Consider the following 18,542-nt stretch of genomic DNA (forward strand, 5'->3'; position numbering starts at 1 on the left):
CAGGCTCTGCACATCCCTTGCTTCTCCTCTGCTGCTGGTTCTCTATATATGGTGGGGTTTATCACACACAGTCTTTGGCTTAGTCCAGGGTCTATTCAAAATGTAGTTGTACATTTCATAGGTAAGACAGTTCTAGACTTTCCACTTTTATTTCCTGAATGCTGATTTTCTAAATGATTTTTTCCTGAGCTTCCTGTGTCCTACACTGCATTGTGTAGACATAGCATGACTAAGACCTGATTCTAAGATCTTCAGTTTAATATTAATGTTGACTTTCATGTATGATGTGTGCACATGCATGTATTTATGTATGTTTACATGTGTCTATTTGTCTCTGTGATATGCTCACACAAATGAATATGCAATAGCCAGGAGAGCAAGTCAGGGAGCTGCTCTATTACTCTGCTTTATTTGAGAGTTGGCTTCTCATTGAGACTGAAGTAGACTTATGGCCAGCAGTTCCCAGGTTATTGGTTTTGCTTGGGTATTGCTTTGTAAAGCTCTGAATTGGTCACTGATTAATAAGAACTTAGAACATGCTTGTAGAAATATTTAATTATAATATTAGAAGTTGAGCAATACCTTATTTATAAATGGGAAAATATAGAAATCTCAAAATAAATACCCATCAGGTCAAAGTAATATAATGGGTAGAAGTATTAAATATATTTTATTATGTGAGAGCAGAAATAAAATCGAATTAAGATATTTACTTCATGGTTTTGTCATTTATTTTAATCTTCAAGTAATTACCTATGTTCTAGAAATGCTTGATGGTATTTTAAAATCTATACTTGGCTACCTATTAATCTCTTAATTAATTGGCTTATTTGTCATGAGAATAGATTACTAATGATGTTTAACTTGCAAAGGATATCTTCACAAGGTTGACATCACTCTAGAGGAAATAAGAGAAAAGTTCATTTGAAGTGTGTGCTTGGTGGATCCTAAGGGAAGAGTAGAAATTGGGTGAAATATTGGGATTGCATGAGCCTTGCACAAGTCCCTACAAACATCATAAAGCACATGTCACTGATGACAGAATTGGCATAAGGGTCCTGCTTAAACACTTTAGAATAGACTCGATTGATTCTTGATATCAGGGAGAGAACTGTTCTTGCATGCTGTTTTAGTCCTTGTGCTGCTGTAATAGTTTATCTGTGACTGAGTCATTATAAAAAATAATAAGCATTTATTTCTTAGATATGGAAGCTGGAATTCTAAGACCAGGCTATCACAAGGTGTCTGGTTAAGACCTGGAACTCTATGCTTGCATTATGAGTTTTTGAAGGCTGTGTCTTTCTAAGGGGACACATGCTTTGCCTGTTGACAGTCAGATAAACAAAACTGCAAAACAAAGCTGGCTGTGTGGAGCCTCTTTTACACAGCCTTCATTTATTTTATTTTTAAATTAAACTATATTTATTTATTTTGTGTTTACCGGTGTTTTGTCTGCATGGATGTCTGTACACCATCGGATGCCTGGTACATATGGAAGCCAGAAGAAGGCACTGCATTATGTGAAACTAGAGTTACAGATGGTTTTGAACTACATAGAAATAGTGGAAACTGAACCTATGTAGCTCCTTTGCAAAAGCAGATGGTGCTCTTAACTGCTGATCCATCTCCCTAGCCCTTGACCAGAGCTTTTCATACTACTCAAATCTTCCAAAGGAACCATCTCTATACACAGAGACCAATGTTTAAAAGGATGTGTATATGTCTTGTGTAGGTGTGTGTGTGTGTGTGTGTGTGTGTGTGTGTGTGTGTGCACAATGTGTTTTGATCATATTACCCCTCACTCAGTCACTCAGATTTCCCTCAAGATCTCATCCTATCTCTCTCCCAACATCATATACTTCTTTGAAATATTTATGTATTTATTTCTTCAATCCACTGCACATGTGAAAATGAATGTAGAATCACTCACTTAGGGATGGCCAGTCTCCTAGAGGCCACAGCACTAAAGAAAAGTGATTCTCCCTCCTACAGCAGCCATCAACTGCTGACAGCTCTTCTGTTATAAATAGGGCCATGAAATTTCATCCCGGTTCAGGCTTAATTTTTAACTGGCTTTATCCTGTCCAGCTGACCACAGCTGCTGTGGGCTCATATATATGGCAGCCATGCCATGTCCAGAACAGCATTCCACCAGTCTCATCATCTTTTTTAAGTTCTTCTGTTCCCTATCCAAAAGGACTTTTTATCTTCCTCTAGAGACTCATCCATGTCCATGTCTGTTGCTGATCTATTCACAATAGCTATAAGATAGAATCAGCCTATATGCCCATTGATTGACAAATGATTAATGAAAATGTAGTACATATACACAGTGAAATGTGATGTAGCCATAAATAAAAAATTAAATAAATGTTTTTAGACAAATTGATAAAATTGGAAAAAGTACTCTGAGTAAGGTCAACCAGGCCCAAAAAGACAAGTGCTGCATTTTCTTTCTTACACTACTATGTGAATCCTATTTTAAATCAAATTGAAGCTGGCAAACTAGAAATGGGCCATTGGTAGTGCATTTAAGAGGAGAAAAGTAAAATACAGTTGAAATGGAGTCAGAGTAGGAAATAGTGGAAACTTAAGAGTTCATGCAGGAAAGAACAAGGAGTAGCCATGGAGAGCTTAACCAAAATGAAGTATGTATGAAGAAGCTACTTAGTGACCTATAATTGTACGCTTAGATTTTTCAAAACCTACTTTAATAAGGGTTCTTAAATGCTTTAACCTCCTTTACAGCCCAACACCCACTAGAGGTAGTGGAAATGAAAAGTTAATAGGGCAAAGGGGGGTGTGGACCTGTTTACAAATAGTTCTTTCGAGGTAGTCCCATCTTCATTGCCAGGATATCAGCAGTTTATTTGACATAAATTAGCAGTGGTATCTTTATCCACACCCAAACACCATTCACGAATCAGAAATGAGAGCGTGATCCAGAAGAAACCAAGCTTCTCTACCAATCTGCCCAAGTACCAGGAAATGGCAAGACGTCACTGGAATATTATGAAAAGTTCTTTGGTGTGTTTCTCTCTATGAAGTTATGACAAATCATGATCAACAAAGAAGGTAAGGCAAACCAATACCACGGCGTCATCAATGAAGACCAGCTTCAGCAAAGCCCACTGAAGACTTAACAATAAGTTAATAATAAGTTAATGCCCCTCTCTTGTCCAGTATCTGTGGTATTATAATTACACCATTTCCTAACATCACATGTTCTCTCACACGTCTACTATAGCAAAACATCACATGCCATTTTCCCAGGCAGCTTGTAGAAAAACACTATGTGTCTGTTTTAAACAAAACATCCTCCCATGTATCTATCACAAGAAAGCATCCTCTCATATGACAATTTCCAGAAATCCATCACATGACACAACTGTCTCTCCAAAGAAACCAGAAATTTCTACCTCACATAGTTTGGGAATCTAAGTTAAAAATATAGAATGTAGGATAGTATCATGCTGTGAAAGAACACACAGTACTGGAAAGTAAAGGGTAATCTTGGATGAGGGCAGGTAGATAAGGGAAAGGGAGTAATAGAATATAGGTGAACCAAAACTAAAGACTCCACTAGTTTGTATACTAAGGCATTTAGAAAGAATTTCTCACAGAACTTTGAGTTCTACAATTGGCTAGAAACATTGGCTCCTATGACCAACAGATTCTTTTGTCTTTGCCCTTCATAGAACTGGGGTTATAGATGTATACTTCTGTGCTTAGATTTGGCATGTATGCCAGGGAGCTGAACACTGTCCTTCAGGATGAACACAGTAGGGACCTTACTCACAGAACTATACACCCCAGGCCTTCTTAAGATTTTTGCAAGTATAGAGATTCAAATACTAGCAGATGTTCTTTGCTGAAAAGAAAAAATTAAGAAAGTATATCTACAAATCATTGAGATGTTAAAATGTGTGTGAATATGTGTATGTATGTTTGTGAATATATATGCTCAATTATTCTGCAAATAATCGGGATGTTATAATGTGTATAATGTGTATAATATGTATGCGTATCACATGCTTTTAACACTACTGAAAAACTCATAAAAAGAAATATGAGTAAAATCTTCCTTAGAATTATTGACCAGCACAAAAATCCATCATTTTAGAGGTGATAGATGCTGTAATTCTCATTTAAATACACATTTTTTCTCTTGAGCAGACAAAGTTACTAAGGAGATTCATCATACAATAGCACACCATCTTTGTACTATAATTAAGAGAGACAAACACCTAACTTTCTCAACAGTACACAAAGTTGAGAGGCTATTTTCAATTGGTTAATTAATTGAAAGGGCACAATGATTTGTCTAGGCCAGTTCTACTGTAAACTTTGATAGCCCAAACCATTAAATTACATTGCCTAACAGCATTTCTAAAAGCACAAGTAGATGCTCCAAGCTACAGATTGCTCACAAAAGAGTCCAACAAGATGAAAAAGGATACATATAAATTTCATCCTATCTCTCATGTTTGAAGAGGGAATTTCTTCAAAGATTATGTTTAGAAAACTACTGTATATTGGACAAGTATAAATGTGCCCATTTAATTTTACTTATTGCATGTCTTGTCTTCTAAGAAACAGATCTATGGTGCAGTTAGATTTAAGCAACATGTAGTCTTTTCATGGGAAAATGTGATTCAATATTTTACCCATTTTTTGACTGAAACAGGTGATTCTTAGCTCCCAGATACAGCTTTTCGAAATATCTCAAACTTCAGATGCACGACTTCTGCAGCACATAAAAACTGTGCAGAAGTCTATCATTGTGATGAAATTATGATATTGCTATAATAGATATTTATAAGCTGTGCTTTGCAACTCATCTAAAACAGTCGCTGAGATGTGACTGAGATCATCAAATTTCCCTTCCCAAACTGTCAAAGAAACATTTCTTATTTAGAGTTAGAATGGATATTAATTCTTCATATTAAAAACATCAAATATTTTGCAGTGAAGAAACTTGGAATATTATTATACAAATGCTTCAAAGCCTATTGTGTGTGTGTGGGTGTGTGTGTGTGTGTGGGGTGTGTGTGTGGGGTGTGTGTGTGTGTGTGTGTGTGTGTGTACAATGTCATGACTAAATGATATCTTTACAAATTAAGAGAATTGATTTATGCATTTGGGCTTAACCTACTGTGAATAGAGACACATGAATCAAAATTTGTTTTTCTCCTTATATCAAAAAGCAGAGAAGCTTTGAAGTTTATGTTGCTGTTCTCCTTGACTGGGTTTCTTGTGTGCTGACCAGTTTCTGCCGTATCTCAATAAATAGGAAGGGAAAGGGAAAGGAAAATTAATTTATGATGGGTTTAAGGGCAGAAATTGTTAGCAAGATTTTCATATACCTTTGGTCAAAGCATTTACATGGCTACATTTAATACTGAAGAAAACTGGACACGGTAGAAATGGTGGTGGTTCTGCAGTGGCCACAAATTATGCCCATTGTAAAGTACTTTAATAAGTAATTAAAATAAATGTGATTTATATCAAACATGTATGTTGAATAAAGAATATAGGGTACTTATCCTTTTGACACACAGTTGAGAAAATCCATTGGCTATGAGTAGTGAGGTATGATACATACATTTGATTTTCTACCTCTATCTATCTGCTCTTGTTACCTCTGTGTATCTCTCTGTCCCAGAAAGAGACAGTGTGTGAGTTTGTGTGTGTGTGTGTGTGTGTGTGTGTGTGTGTGTGAACGTGCATGCATGTGTGTGAGGTGCATGAGCATATATGTGCTTGGATGTTGAGGTCTGAGGATGATATTTGAAATCTTCCACCATCACTCTCTACTGTAAATATTGAGGTCTTGATCTTTCTCTGAACATGTAGCTCTCCACTTCAGCTAGTCTGGCAGGTTTGCTAGCTCCAGGAATTCTCTCTTTCTGCCTCCTAAGTAATAGGATGACAGGAGGGCTGCCAAACACATCCATTACATGATGTCTAGGGATCCAAATTCTGGGCCTCATGTTTGCATGGAAATTGTTTTCCTCAATAAACTGAAACTAATATCTACAAATCATCATTTCTATTCTTCTGAAGTTGCTTATTAGATTTTATCAGAACTAATCTCAGACTAGGTGCATCCACAAAAAGAAACATGAAATATATTTTAAAATGGTGATGTTCAGTAAGTGGCAAATTAGGTGCTTCTCTTGAGTCATTTAATAACCAGCTATTATAATCACTTTCTGTGTAGTTTCTGCACATTTACAAAAACTGGAGAAAGCCACTAGGACTTTTAAAAGAGAATCATCTACTCCCTAAGTACATTGTAACATGATATTAGATAATATCTTATTCAGTAAGCATTTCATTAGAGATCAGAAATGGTAGAGTGCCATCCATTCTATTTCTCTTCATCATGGCAATATTTCATGTGCAAAGTAAATGCACAGTATTGAGTAGTAGTTTTATATCTTAGTAACAATTATGAAAGAAAGAAAAGAAGATAAGAAAAGAGATGGAGACAATCATTCTATTTCTAGTAACATAAATAAAAATGAAACGTTCAGAAATAAACTAATGAGGTAGGTGAAATATCTATGTTCTGAAAACTATCAAAGATACTGGTGAAAGTATTAGAAAGAAACACACTAGAAACAGTCCTGTACCATGGTCTAGAAGACTTAAAGTAGTTAAAATATTTGTATTACCCAAAGCAATATAAAATGATCTCCAAATACTATGAAAAACCCAGTGATTTTTTTCTAAAACAGTAAAAGGTACAGAAATCCACATAGAACCATGAACAACTGTGAGTGGAAAGACCACTCCTGAGAAGAACAAAGCTTGAATAAGCAAGATGTTGAACTACATTACAAAGCTTTGATAACCCATGTCTCCTGAGACCCAAATAAAAATGAGTCAAATGGAGTTATAGGTTAGACTGCAGAAATAATCTAAAGCTATAAGTCATCAACAAAGGATTCAGGAGGACAGACAGACAGAGTACAGTCATTAGGCAACAGTGTTAGAAGGAAAGGACATCCTTACATAGGGAACGCACATGGTAGACATATTTCTAATCAAGGAATACAGAGCATATTTACATCATGAATCTGTGAAACTACTAGCCGAATGCACAAAGACAAACTCCAGATATCACATTAGGCAAATACTTACGAATAAATGATATAAAGAATACATACATATAGGGAATCTTTTGAGCTGAAACTCAAGTGTTTCCAAGTGATATTGGCCATTACTGATGACATTTTATGATCAATTGTAGTGCTGGAAGTCCAGTCAGGTCATTGTACACAATGGTCACATGCTCTATCCCAGGTGCACGCCTCTGTCACCTATACTTGATTCAAAGGAGCTGCAGCTCTTAGCCTCCACAGATCCTTCTCGTGTCTTCTCATGGTGCTTTTCTGATCATTGTTTTAACCTCTCACAATGAAGGGACCCACCGTTCTTCCAGTGCAAAACATCCTTGGCTGATTTCCTTTTCTGATGAGTCACAGAGGCAGGGTCCTTACATTCTTGAGTGTCCCCTGGCCCTAACGTGGTGCCAGGATGTTTGATGAATGTTTACTAATGAAATGAAATGGCCTACGATATAAATGGAAGATTAACTCAGGTTAACACAATAAGAACAGCGCAAGTTGAAACTGGGCGATGTTGGTCCCTTTTCATACCTGCAGTATTAAAAAGAGATTGTCCCTCACTTTTTTTTTAACTTTGTGACAGATTTTTTTTCTTTTCTCCATCTTTATTAATACACCAAGTTCTGTCAAGCAGTAGAATCAGTAGAAGATGCTCTAAAATGAAGGCTGCTGCTCCGGACAGCTCTGCAAGTTACTACTCTACAGTCTGGGAGTTCTCCTACTTCTCATGCCGAGATAAAGACCACGGCATCAGTTAACAACGGCAACACACCATTGTAGATGCTCTACATGAAAAATGGATATCACATCTTTTATAAAAGAACAAATAATAAGCTTACATCAGAAATATTTATTGATGTTTCTGAGGTTAAAGAAGTAGAAAGGCTCTTTACACAATCCTCATGGGAGCTCCAGGAGCAATTAGAAAGTTGCAACTTTTCCTTAATTTTGTGCTACTACTGTGTAATTAAAACATTTAAAAGGTCGGGCAAGGGGATGCCCAACAATATATTTCCACTGGGGAACCATTTCAAACCAACAAAACACATTTTACATCTGCCAATATAAACACTTAATGGGAGAAATTTGCTGAAGTGCTGAGCCAGGTTTACAAGCGGGTTTTTTTCCCTCGTTCTCACCTACTCTGTATAGGATCAATGATGGCAATCTATCAAGTACCTGGAAAGATTGATCTGTGTAATTGTGAAATTGAATAGTAAGGGAAATGAAGTATGGACAGCTAAATAAAGAGCGGCCTCCCTTGAAGTTAGGAACTAAGGTCTTAAACAGCGTTTTAACACTGACAGGTCAGTCACCTGCTTTCATTTTCCCCATGTTCTTTAGTGATTAAAGTCTTGGCCTTTCTCCATGTAGGGTTAGTATCTTTTTAAATTGTACATGTTAAGGGACTAAAGGAAACACCATCCCTATGGCTTGCTTCCTCCCAAGGACTTTGTGATGGCTATTCTTAGTTGTCAATTTGACTATATCTGGAACTAATTAAAATTCAAAAATGGAGGACACACCAGTAAGGGATTTTTGCTTAATTTGAAGTAGTAATGTCCACTTTTAATCCATATATTTGACGTAAGAAAAGGCATGTCTTAAATACAGATCTTGAGTTGGGAAAAGGTATCTTTAATCGGGCCACATTTTCTGCTGGGACCCTATATATAAAGGCATAGAAGACGGAAGCTCTTGCTTTTTTTGTCTGTTTGCTCTTACCTTGCTAACAAGTTCATTCCTTTGCTGGTAAGAACTTCTTTGGGATTCTAGCATATACTGAAGATCAGCCAAAACATATAGCCTCATGGACTGAGCAACCAGCTACTGAATTCTTGGACTTTTCATTCATAATTAGTCATTGTTGGGTTAGCTGGACCATAGATGGTAAGTCATTTTCAGAGAAAGAGAGAAAGAGAGAGAGAGAGGGAGAGAGAGAGAGAGAGAGAGAGAGAGAGAGAGAGAGAGAGAGAGAGATTCATTCTATAAGTTTTGCTACTCTAGACAACCCTGACTAATAGAGATTTTGGATTTTTGGTACAGGGTGGTTGTTCTAGAGCAAAGGAAGTATTATAAGGAAATCTTTTTTTAAAAAGAGATCTGAAGTGATTTTGCCCCTAATTTCTTCATGTTAAGCCAACCATTAAATTTCACAGTGATTTCTGGGATGAGGCAGAAGGAAGGCGTCTTCCGGAATGATAGAGGCGGTGGCCTGGTTGGCCTCACTGAGGGAGCTAGAGGAGCACCGACAGCCCTGCTGGCAGGTAGGTGATGTTCTAGAGTGGGAGAGTTGGTAAGCAATGTCCTCAGCAGCTTCCAGCTTTCGCAGTTCCATCAGGCCATCACCTGCTTGGCCAGCAATTTGGCAATCAGCTCAGCTGCCTTGGATTCACCCTCAGCAGAGATGATGGCTGTTTTCTTCTACTGCTCAGCCTTTTCCACCACAAATCTGGCTCTCTCTGCCTCCTGCTGAGCCACCTGTTTGCCTTCTTCCACCTCTGTGAACCCCTTCCTGAAGGTTCAGATGTGTCAGGGACACGTCATCCAGGATGAGCCCGAATGTTGCTGCTTGCTCTGTGAGGTCATGGGTCACCTGCCTAGAGACCAGCTCTCGCTGAGTAATCAATTCTCCAGCATCGAATCGAGCCACCACCGACTTGAGGATCTCTGTGGTGATAGATGGCAGCACCCGCTCATCATAGTCCTCTCCAATGCTGGTATAGATAGGAGGAAGTCTTCTGGCCACAGGCCGGAAAAGGATGTGTAGTGTGATGTTGACATTCTGCCAGTCTTTGCTACCAGTGATGGCCAGTACATTCTGTGGTTGAGAACAGCAGTCAAAGATAATTGGCTTCTGTACTCAAGGGATGAAAAAGCAAGTCCCTTCCTCTACCACAATGTCCTATACACCACAGAATCCATCAAAGATGACAGTTCTGTGTCCAGCATACACGTTATATAAGGCACAGTTCACCAAGCCTCCTGCAACTGCTAACGCCAGGCTGAACTTTCCGTTGGACTCTTTGGCAGCCATGACTCCTTCTGCTGCTTCCACTCACACCTGTCTTCCCTGTGCTGACCACGTGAATTCAAGGAGAAATCTTTTAAGTACCTGGAATAGGTTTTGCAATTTGACAACACCTCCAAGTACTAAAGCTTCTCCTGGAAACCCAGAGGACTAAAATCCCATGGTGTGAATTATTTTTTTCAAAATTAAGGAGATAGATGCATTTTATTATTCTGATTCGCCAATTTTGAATGGCAATGGATTTGGCGACTCTGTATATGAAACTTTTGATAATTAGTGGGAAAATAGGGAAAACAATGCTGTTTGGTTGCTCTTAGAATATCTATATAAATTGATAAGGAATAGGAGTAAGCTTTGTGATTAAGTTAAACAACTTATAACATTTCAAATATGGTTATAGGCAGCAGTGGATTTAATGATTAAATTTGAGACTCAAGATCCACATAAACAGAATAAAAGTTTCTAAGTATGACCTGAAAGAGAATCTTCTCTCCAGCTGCCACAGAGCTTAAGTTTCAGAAAATCAAACGGAAGCCCTCATTATAAGGTTGTCTGAATTACAGTAAAAATTCATGTCCCAACCTTGGAGGGTGCTGGTGGTTAAAGTACAGGCATTAATTGGTAGAGAATGGTATCCTGTAACTTGGGATGGGAATGTACGTGAGGATCCCATTGAAGCTGAGAACTTTAAACCCTCAGATTCTCAAGGGATCATCTCACCTGAGGAAGTAGTCTCTCCACCCTCAGCAAAAGATGTCCTCACCCCCTCACCCATGAAATACTGTCTTTTTCACCTTTGACTGGAAAAATCAATTTTTCATTATCTGCTAAATCAGCAGTCACTTTCTTTGAAGGAAAAGCCAGGCAAGATAATACTGATGTCCCCCAGGGCCCATTAATACTTGCCTCTAGCTCTATAACCAGACTTCAGGCAAAACAGGCTCCTCAATGCTAGGTAGCAAGTGTAGTCCACCAAGAGGAAAGCTACATTATTAAGAGCTTAATGACCTTGCTAGTTAACTCAAGCAGATGTACGGGGAATGTGTATGGGAATGGACTTTAAGGCTGTGGCATAATGGTGGAAGGAACACAATACTGGCTCCTGCTCGGTTTATTGATATGGGTCTTCAGAGTAGAGATTCCAGGTTTCACACAAAAGCTTATACAGATACGAAGGGTGCCAAAAATTTGTTTGTGTGGTTGGCTCAAGCTTTTGTCAAAGGATGGCCTACTGAAAAGGAATCTGGGATGCCTGATTGGCTTAGTGCCGATGAGGGGATTTTGAGGCTCAGGGAAATGGCAATGCTTGAGTGGATAAGTGTGACACATAATCCTCAACAATGGGAAGCCTCAGAAGACATGACCTTCACAAATCCTATGAGATGAAAAATGGTGAGAAGGGCACCAACACATTAGAGGAATTTTGTTGATACCCCTTTTCCAGTGCCAGGTCTTAGGGTTAGAGATGCCACTACTCAGTTGGATGAATTGAATGCAGTGGGCTTAATTGGGCCCTAAGGTAGCAGGGGCCAGGTTATAGCACTGGAATAGCAAGGGAATTCTTATTGTAATGGGTTGAATAAAGAAAGTACTGTTTACAGTGGCCTAATCTGTAAGGGTTAGAACAGGCTGACTGTGTTTTCCAAACATGAGGCAGTTTTCAGACCTAGAACTTCTTGAAGGAAGAAGGGACAGGCAGATTCCTCTGAGGGAGGACCGTAACAAAATACCTACAAGTTTAACTAGTAGCCTGTCTCCATCTCTTCCCCAGACAGACATACAAATTTGTACAAGGGTGCACTGGTGGAAAGGCATCAGTCTGCCTTCACAGGGTCTATTGCATATAGGTTCTGAATTGACATTGATTCTTGGAGACTTCAAAAACCACAGTGGCCCTCCCCATTTAAGGTAGGGACTTATAAAGGCCAAGTGATTAATGGGTTATTGACTGAAGTCTGACACACAGTAGGTCCAGTGGGTCTTTGGACTCATCCTGTGCTTATTTCCCTAGACCCGTAGTGTATAATTGGGACAGATATACTTAGAAGTTGGTAGAATTCTCACATTGGTCCCCTGACCTATGGAGTAAGGGTTATCAGGTTTGACAAGGCTAAATGGAAGCCATTAGAGTTGCCTATGCCAACAAAAATTGTTAATTAAAAACAGTATCATATTCCTGGAGGAACTACACAAATTATTGCCACCACCAAGGACTTAACAAATATATGGGATAATGCTTGCCACCACATCTCCCTTTAACTCTCCTCTCTGGCTAGTGCAGAGGACAGATGGACCAGGGAGAATGACAAGTGACTATCAAAACTTTAACCAGTTATTGACTCTGATTGCGGCTGCTGTCCAAAATGTAATATTCTTTCTTGAGCAGAGGAATCCATCTTCTGGTATGTGGGATGCAAACATTAATTTAGCAAATGCCTTTTTCTCAGTCCCTGTCCATAAGAAAGATCAGCAGGATTTGCTTTCAGTTGACAGGGCCAACAGTCTACCCATACAGTTTTACTGTAAGGATATATTGTCTCCAGTCCTGCATCATAATTTAGAAGGGATCTTGAACATATGTCTCTTCCAGAAAATAGCACATTGCTGCACTATATTGGCTATTGTGCTGATTGAACCAAGTGAGCAGGGGCAGGAACCACTTTGAATTCATTGGTACAACCTCTATGTGCACCAGAGGATGAAAAAAAAAGAATTCAACCAAAATTCACGGACTTTCTACCTCATTGAAATTCTTAGGAATATAGTGGTTTGGGAAATGCAGAAATATTCTTTCTAAGATGAAGGATAAATTCTTGCACCTGGCCCCTTCTGCCATCAAGAAAAAAGGGGCAATGTTTAGGTTTAGTGTTTCTTTCTTGGTAGTAGAAAGGACACAGTTACAGTGCCACTTAGGTGGCAGCAGGCTGGAGTACTGGACCAGGGTTCTCCAGAAGGTAGACTATGTTTTAAATTAGCATCTAATATATAGTCTGGTTTCTCCCATAAATAGGCTTCATGGGTCCAGGAAATCAAGAGGTGGTAAACGGAATACTGACTCATTAGGAGAATTTGTGCTTCCTGTCCCTGCAACCTTAAGTTCTGTTGGCTTAGAAGTTTTAGTTCTGGAATGGGGAGCTATGATCCACTCCCCTGTTTCCCCCACTCCATCCCTACCATCACACCAGATCCCTGTGGTCCCTTTGGACTTCTAATGCCCTTAAACCACCAGCTGAATAAAGGAATAGCAGAGTTAGGTGGGGCGACTAATCCTTATTACCATGGAAAAACTGGACTGCTTCTCCACAATGGAGGTAAGAAAGATTTTGTCTGCAATGCAAGGGATCATGTACGGCATCTCTTCCTGCTACTGTACTGTGATTAAAGTTATTGAGAAACTGCAGCAGCCCAATCCAAGCAGGATGACAAAAGGCACAGGCCTGTCAGGAAGGAAGGTATAAAGCGCTCCTCCAGGAGAAGAGCCAAGACCTCCTGAGGTTCTCACCAAGGGTATGGAAAAAGTGTGTAGTAGAGAAGGTAAATGCTAGCTAGAGTCACATGACCAACTACACAGATGTGGATTATCATCGACATGACTATTTCTGTTGATTTTGTTAATGTATCCGTACAGACATTTGTGTTTTCTCCATTTCTTTATCATATGATGTAGCATCCATTAAGAGATTATCGATGGTTATTATATTTAAGTTTGAGATACTAAAACAATGTTCCTCAAGGAACATTGATGCCTACTCTACATTTATAATGCATTTGTTATTGTGGTCAATTATCCCTTCAAAGGACAGTTTTATTATGTTAGGCTTAATTATGATCTGGTTAAGTCTATAATGTATTTTCAATTGACTGTAGGATAGTCATGTTTAGGCGTTATGATGACATGGTTATTGTTTTACGTGGAAAACAATCACAACATAGGAGATATGGCATTTCAAGTGGACAAGGTATAGATTTGCGGTGGCTATTCCTGGCTGTTAATTTGACTACATCTGGAATTAACTACAATCCAAAAATGAATAATACACCAGTGTGGGATTTCTGTTCAATTTCAAGTAGAAATATCTACTTCTAATCAAGATCTTTGAGGTAGGAAAACACATGCCTACAATTCAGATCTTGATGTGAGAAGATGCTGGAAGCCTATGTAACTATATGAAAGAATAAAGCTTTTGCTTTGGCCTGCTGGCTCTTGCCTTGCTAACATGTTTGTTCCATTACTAGCATTAATGTAAGTTCCATTACTAGCATTAAATATATATATATATATATATATATAGTATGATGAGAGAGAGAGATTTTATAAGTTGTACTACTGTAGAGAATCCTGACTAATAAAGATTTTGATTTAGTTGTTTGTGCCTGCCACAGGGTTATAATCTTTCAATTTCAATACTATGTCAATTTAGAAGACTCTCTTTCCTTTGAAAGATCTCTTGACTGCAGAATTGATTACTGGTTCACTTGATTTGAATGGAAACCAGGTGAATAGTGATGCTGTACAGATGTCTTCTTCAACCAGAAGGCCCTTATTTGGAATGACTGTGTCTCTCCAATCTGTGGACTGCCCTCCCTCTTTTAGCCCTTCCATCTCAGTTAATATATATCGGTCCCTGCTAAAATTTGTGTACATTCTTCATATAAGTTTATTTGTATAGAAGAGACACAGATTGAGAGAAGTCAAATGCTGGAAGACACACAGTTTTTATGGTACAGAAAATCAATATAAAGTTAATTTTACTGATGGAGGTTTCCTTTCATGAAATCACAGCTGAATGAAAAAGCAACATCATACTTCCTAATAACATTAGTCAGCCTGTACAGCAGCAGCACAAATCTAGAAAATGGTTCTGCCATGTAATTAGACTAGAAAGACACATGAAAAGATGCCATATTGTCTCAGTGTGTACTGAACCAGGTATGGACCTGCTAATGTCAAGCCTAAGGTATGCCTTCCTGACCTGACTTCTTTCTCCACACCACTCAGTCTCTCTGCATTTCTCTTTTCCCAGTACAAGGATGTCCCCATCCTCCCCTTCCAAGTAACTCACAGCTCTTTGACCCTCAGCTCTCAATGCTCATTTTACATGTGTGAAGTTTTACACACATGGAAACTGACATATGGCAATGGAGACTGTGAGTTTCAGTGAGGCAGAAGCATGCCTTAAGATTCTGGTGACTTCCACTCACAAGCACAGGGCAGAAAGAGTAGTCGGCATATCCTCAATACACCCACCTTTCTAAAAATGTGCCAGAGACACACACACTGCCTTCATATAACTGTGCATGGTATCATCAACAAATACACATCAGTCAGAACAACAGTTTCTGGACCACCATCGCCTGCATTTCTCCCTGTGGCACAGTTGCTGACCTGTTATAGATTCTTACTCAATGCACCAATATTGCATTCTATTCTCATGAACTGTTCTGAAGAAACATGAATTAGACTCATGGTTTGAAACAAAATTAAGAATTTTTATAGCTATAAAGGGCTCAAGAAAAAATTTTCCCTGCTTTTGATTCACAACCTTTTTTAATGGTCACAATCAAACTTAAGTTAACAGATACCCCAAAATATTAATTGATTTCATAAAACTAAACACAGTTTAGTTATTAGAGAAATATCTGTTGTTTTCCTTAACCATTTCATACTTATTGTGCCATTAGAGATAAGTTTCCATGGTAAGCCAACACAATCCAGTATAACTCACATTGTGAAACCTCTCTAGTATTTACAAAGCAGGTGAACAATTGTAATGATTAAAATAATTTTGTATTTTATATTAGAAAGCTTACACTCTAGTAATTTGGAGTAATTTAACCAAAGCTATACCCTCACCCAACGCCAAGCATGTGCTTGGATTCATCACTGTGTCATCAACACAGTTCTTTGAAGGCAGCTAAAATGCTACACATGGTGTCCTGTTTAACAATAAGCCTATTGTTATTTAATTGTCCATAACGTTTAGTAATTATATTTTCTCTTATAGATCACAATCTTCTCTAAAGAAAATATTCTTTCCCTTACTTGTTGTTAATCATGAAATTTAACTACTTTTCTCCTAACGAATAAATACTTTAAACTTCTTGGCATGTTTTTGCAAAGTATCCAATAGGATGTAAAATACCTAATTTCATACAACCACACAGCAGCAAGAGATGATAGATAAATGCAATGAAAAGAATGTACTTAACCTGCCTTAAGGTAGATAAAACTTTTAGGGTTCTCATTTAATGAAACTTCCTAAGTTGAGTAAAACAAGAAGAAGGAAGCTTTTGAAGGGCTTATGTTTAAGCTGTGAATTAACTGCATGCAGAAAATCTTCTGATGGGTGAGGTTTAGGGCAAACTTATCTCCCAGTGGCCAAGTTCACTAAATAGGCAATAAGCTACTCCCATACTAAATAAGAACAAGAATATCTGGTCACTTATATGATGAGGTAAAGACTCTCTGACACAAATAACATCTTGACTTGGATTTCCTAAAATGAATTCAGGCAAAACTTGGATAGCATCTGTGCATTTACATGTGTTTCAGTGCCCTGTGTTATGTTTATAATATACCAAATGGCTTATCAGTGTGAGGAGGGGGCCATTGTAGTGAGAGTTTGGTTTCTTTAAAAAATAAAAACACAGAAATAGACTGGGGATGTGTTTTCATTTTAATCCCCGTGTGGGATATGGGACGGTTTCAGATTGTCCAAAGAATCCCTATCATTTGCCCAGTGATATAACAGGGGAATTATTTTCTAGCTGCAGATATTTTCTAGGATTGTGTGAAGTTTGGAATTCTGGGGACTTTTTAGAGTGTACACAAATGTTAGAGCCCTGCGATTGGTTGGTTGGCTACTGAAAGGTTGTTGGTTGGTTATTATTGGTTGTTGTTGGTAATGGTTTATTAAGTAGGGGTGTGCCAAGAAGAAACAAGAAGAACAACTTAGATATCCTAACAGGGAAGATCAAACAAGGCCCAAGGAACTTGATGCTTCAAATCAGCAGGAAGTAGTCTAATGATAATGCCACCCCCTTTCCCATCTATCTTTTTTTCTCTCCTATCTAATGAAAGGTTGGAAGAAAAGGGTGTCTTAGGGTTTTCATTGCTGTGAACAGATACCATGACCACGATAACTCTTATAAAAACATCATTTAATAGGGGTTAGCTTACAGGTTCAGAGTTCAGTCCATTATCATCAAGCCAGGAAGCATGCCAGTGTCCATGCAGGAATGATGCTGTCAATGGAGCTGAGAGTTCTGTATCTTGTTCCAAAGGGGATGAGAAAACTAAATCTTGCAGGCAGCTAGGAGAAGGGTCTTAAAGCCTACCCCCACAGCTGATGCATTTCTACCAAGGTCACACATACTTTTAAAAGGCCACACCTCCTAGTAGTGCCACTTCCTGAGCCAAGCATATTAAAACCATCACAAATGGTGAAAAAAAAGATCCCAAAATGTAGCCAAAAGTCCAGCTACAGTCCTTGAACAAGACACCCTTAGAAATACAAGACAGAATTCAAGGACATGGCTATCAGACGAAAGCACTTGCTGCACAGCTCATAACCTCATTTGGGGTTCCCTAGTAACCATATAAAAGTTGGACATGTTGCTGTGTATCTGTGATTTGAGCATTCCTACAATGAGATGGGAGGTAGAAACAAGAGACTGTCCTGGCAACTAGTGGGCCACCCATCTATAGGACTCAAGCGGGAGCAAATAACATAAGATAGAAGCAGAGAAATGACTCCTAAGAGTTGTCTTCTGACATTTCCATAACCACCATTACACCATTACACACACCATTAAGTATGTGAACCATCACATGCAAAAACACATACCCCAATAAACACAAAAACAAATTTGAAAAATGCAAACGACAAAAGAGAATAACTTCTTCTGAAATTAAACAAGCACAGTACTGTGGCTCTTCAGCCAGAAGACACTTTTCTCTGACCATTTGATACTAAATTACAACATACTACAATTATTAGATTCTGTGAGGTTTTTGATACATACAAAACTATATTTATTTAAATTTTTGATTTGTATTCAACAAACTGAGTTTCACTGTGATATTTTTATAAATATTTCATCATGCTTTTTCCATATTTGGCTATATTGTGCCTACTTTCTTTCTTCTCTGTAATTGTATTCAAATCAGAATCACAGTAATTCGAAACATATTACACGTTATCATCATATTAATGGTCTTATTGAATCTTAGCCAATTTAGCATGGATGAGCTTGATCAGTTATTTGAAGACATTAAGTACATAGACCAAGCACAAGAAGAAATTCCCTTCAGGACCAGGGTGTCCTGTGCATTTCCACTGGGAGGTTTGTAGACATCAGACTCAGGATGCAAT

The 18,542-nt window shown here is 38.3% G+C and overlaps 1 protein-coding gene and 1 pseudogene across 2 annotated transcripts in view; both read right to left on the bottom strand.

Moving 5' to 3' along the window:
* The window catches only part of Cntn5 (contactin 5), a 1,240,814-nt gene that overhangs the window by 519,336 nt on the left and 702,936 nt on the right, over positions 1-18,542 (bottom strand).
* Positions 9,362-10,173, bottom strand: LOC148003941 (prohibitin 1 pseudogene; annotated as a pseudogene).

The sequence above is a fragment of the Rattus norvegicus genome, chromosome 8, assembly GCF_021556685.1.
Source record: "Rattus norvegicus strain SHRSP/BbbUtx chromosome 8, alternate assembly SHRSP_T2T, whole genome shotgun sequence".
In the NCBI taxonomy this organism is placed as follows: Eukaryota; Metazoa; Chordata; class Mammalia; order Rodentia; family Muridae; genus Rattus; species Rattus norvegicus.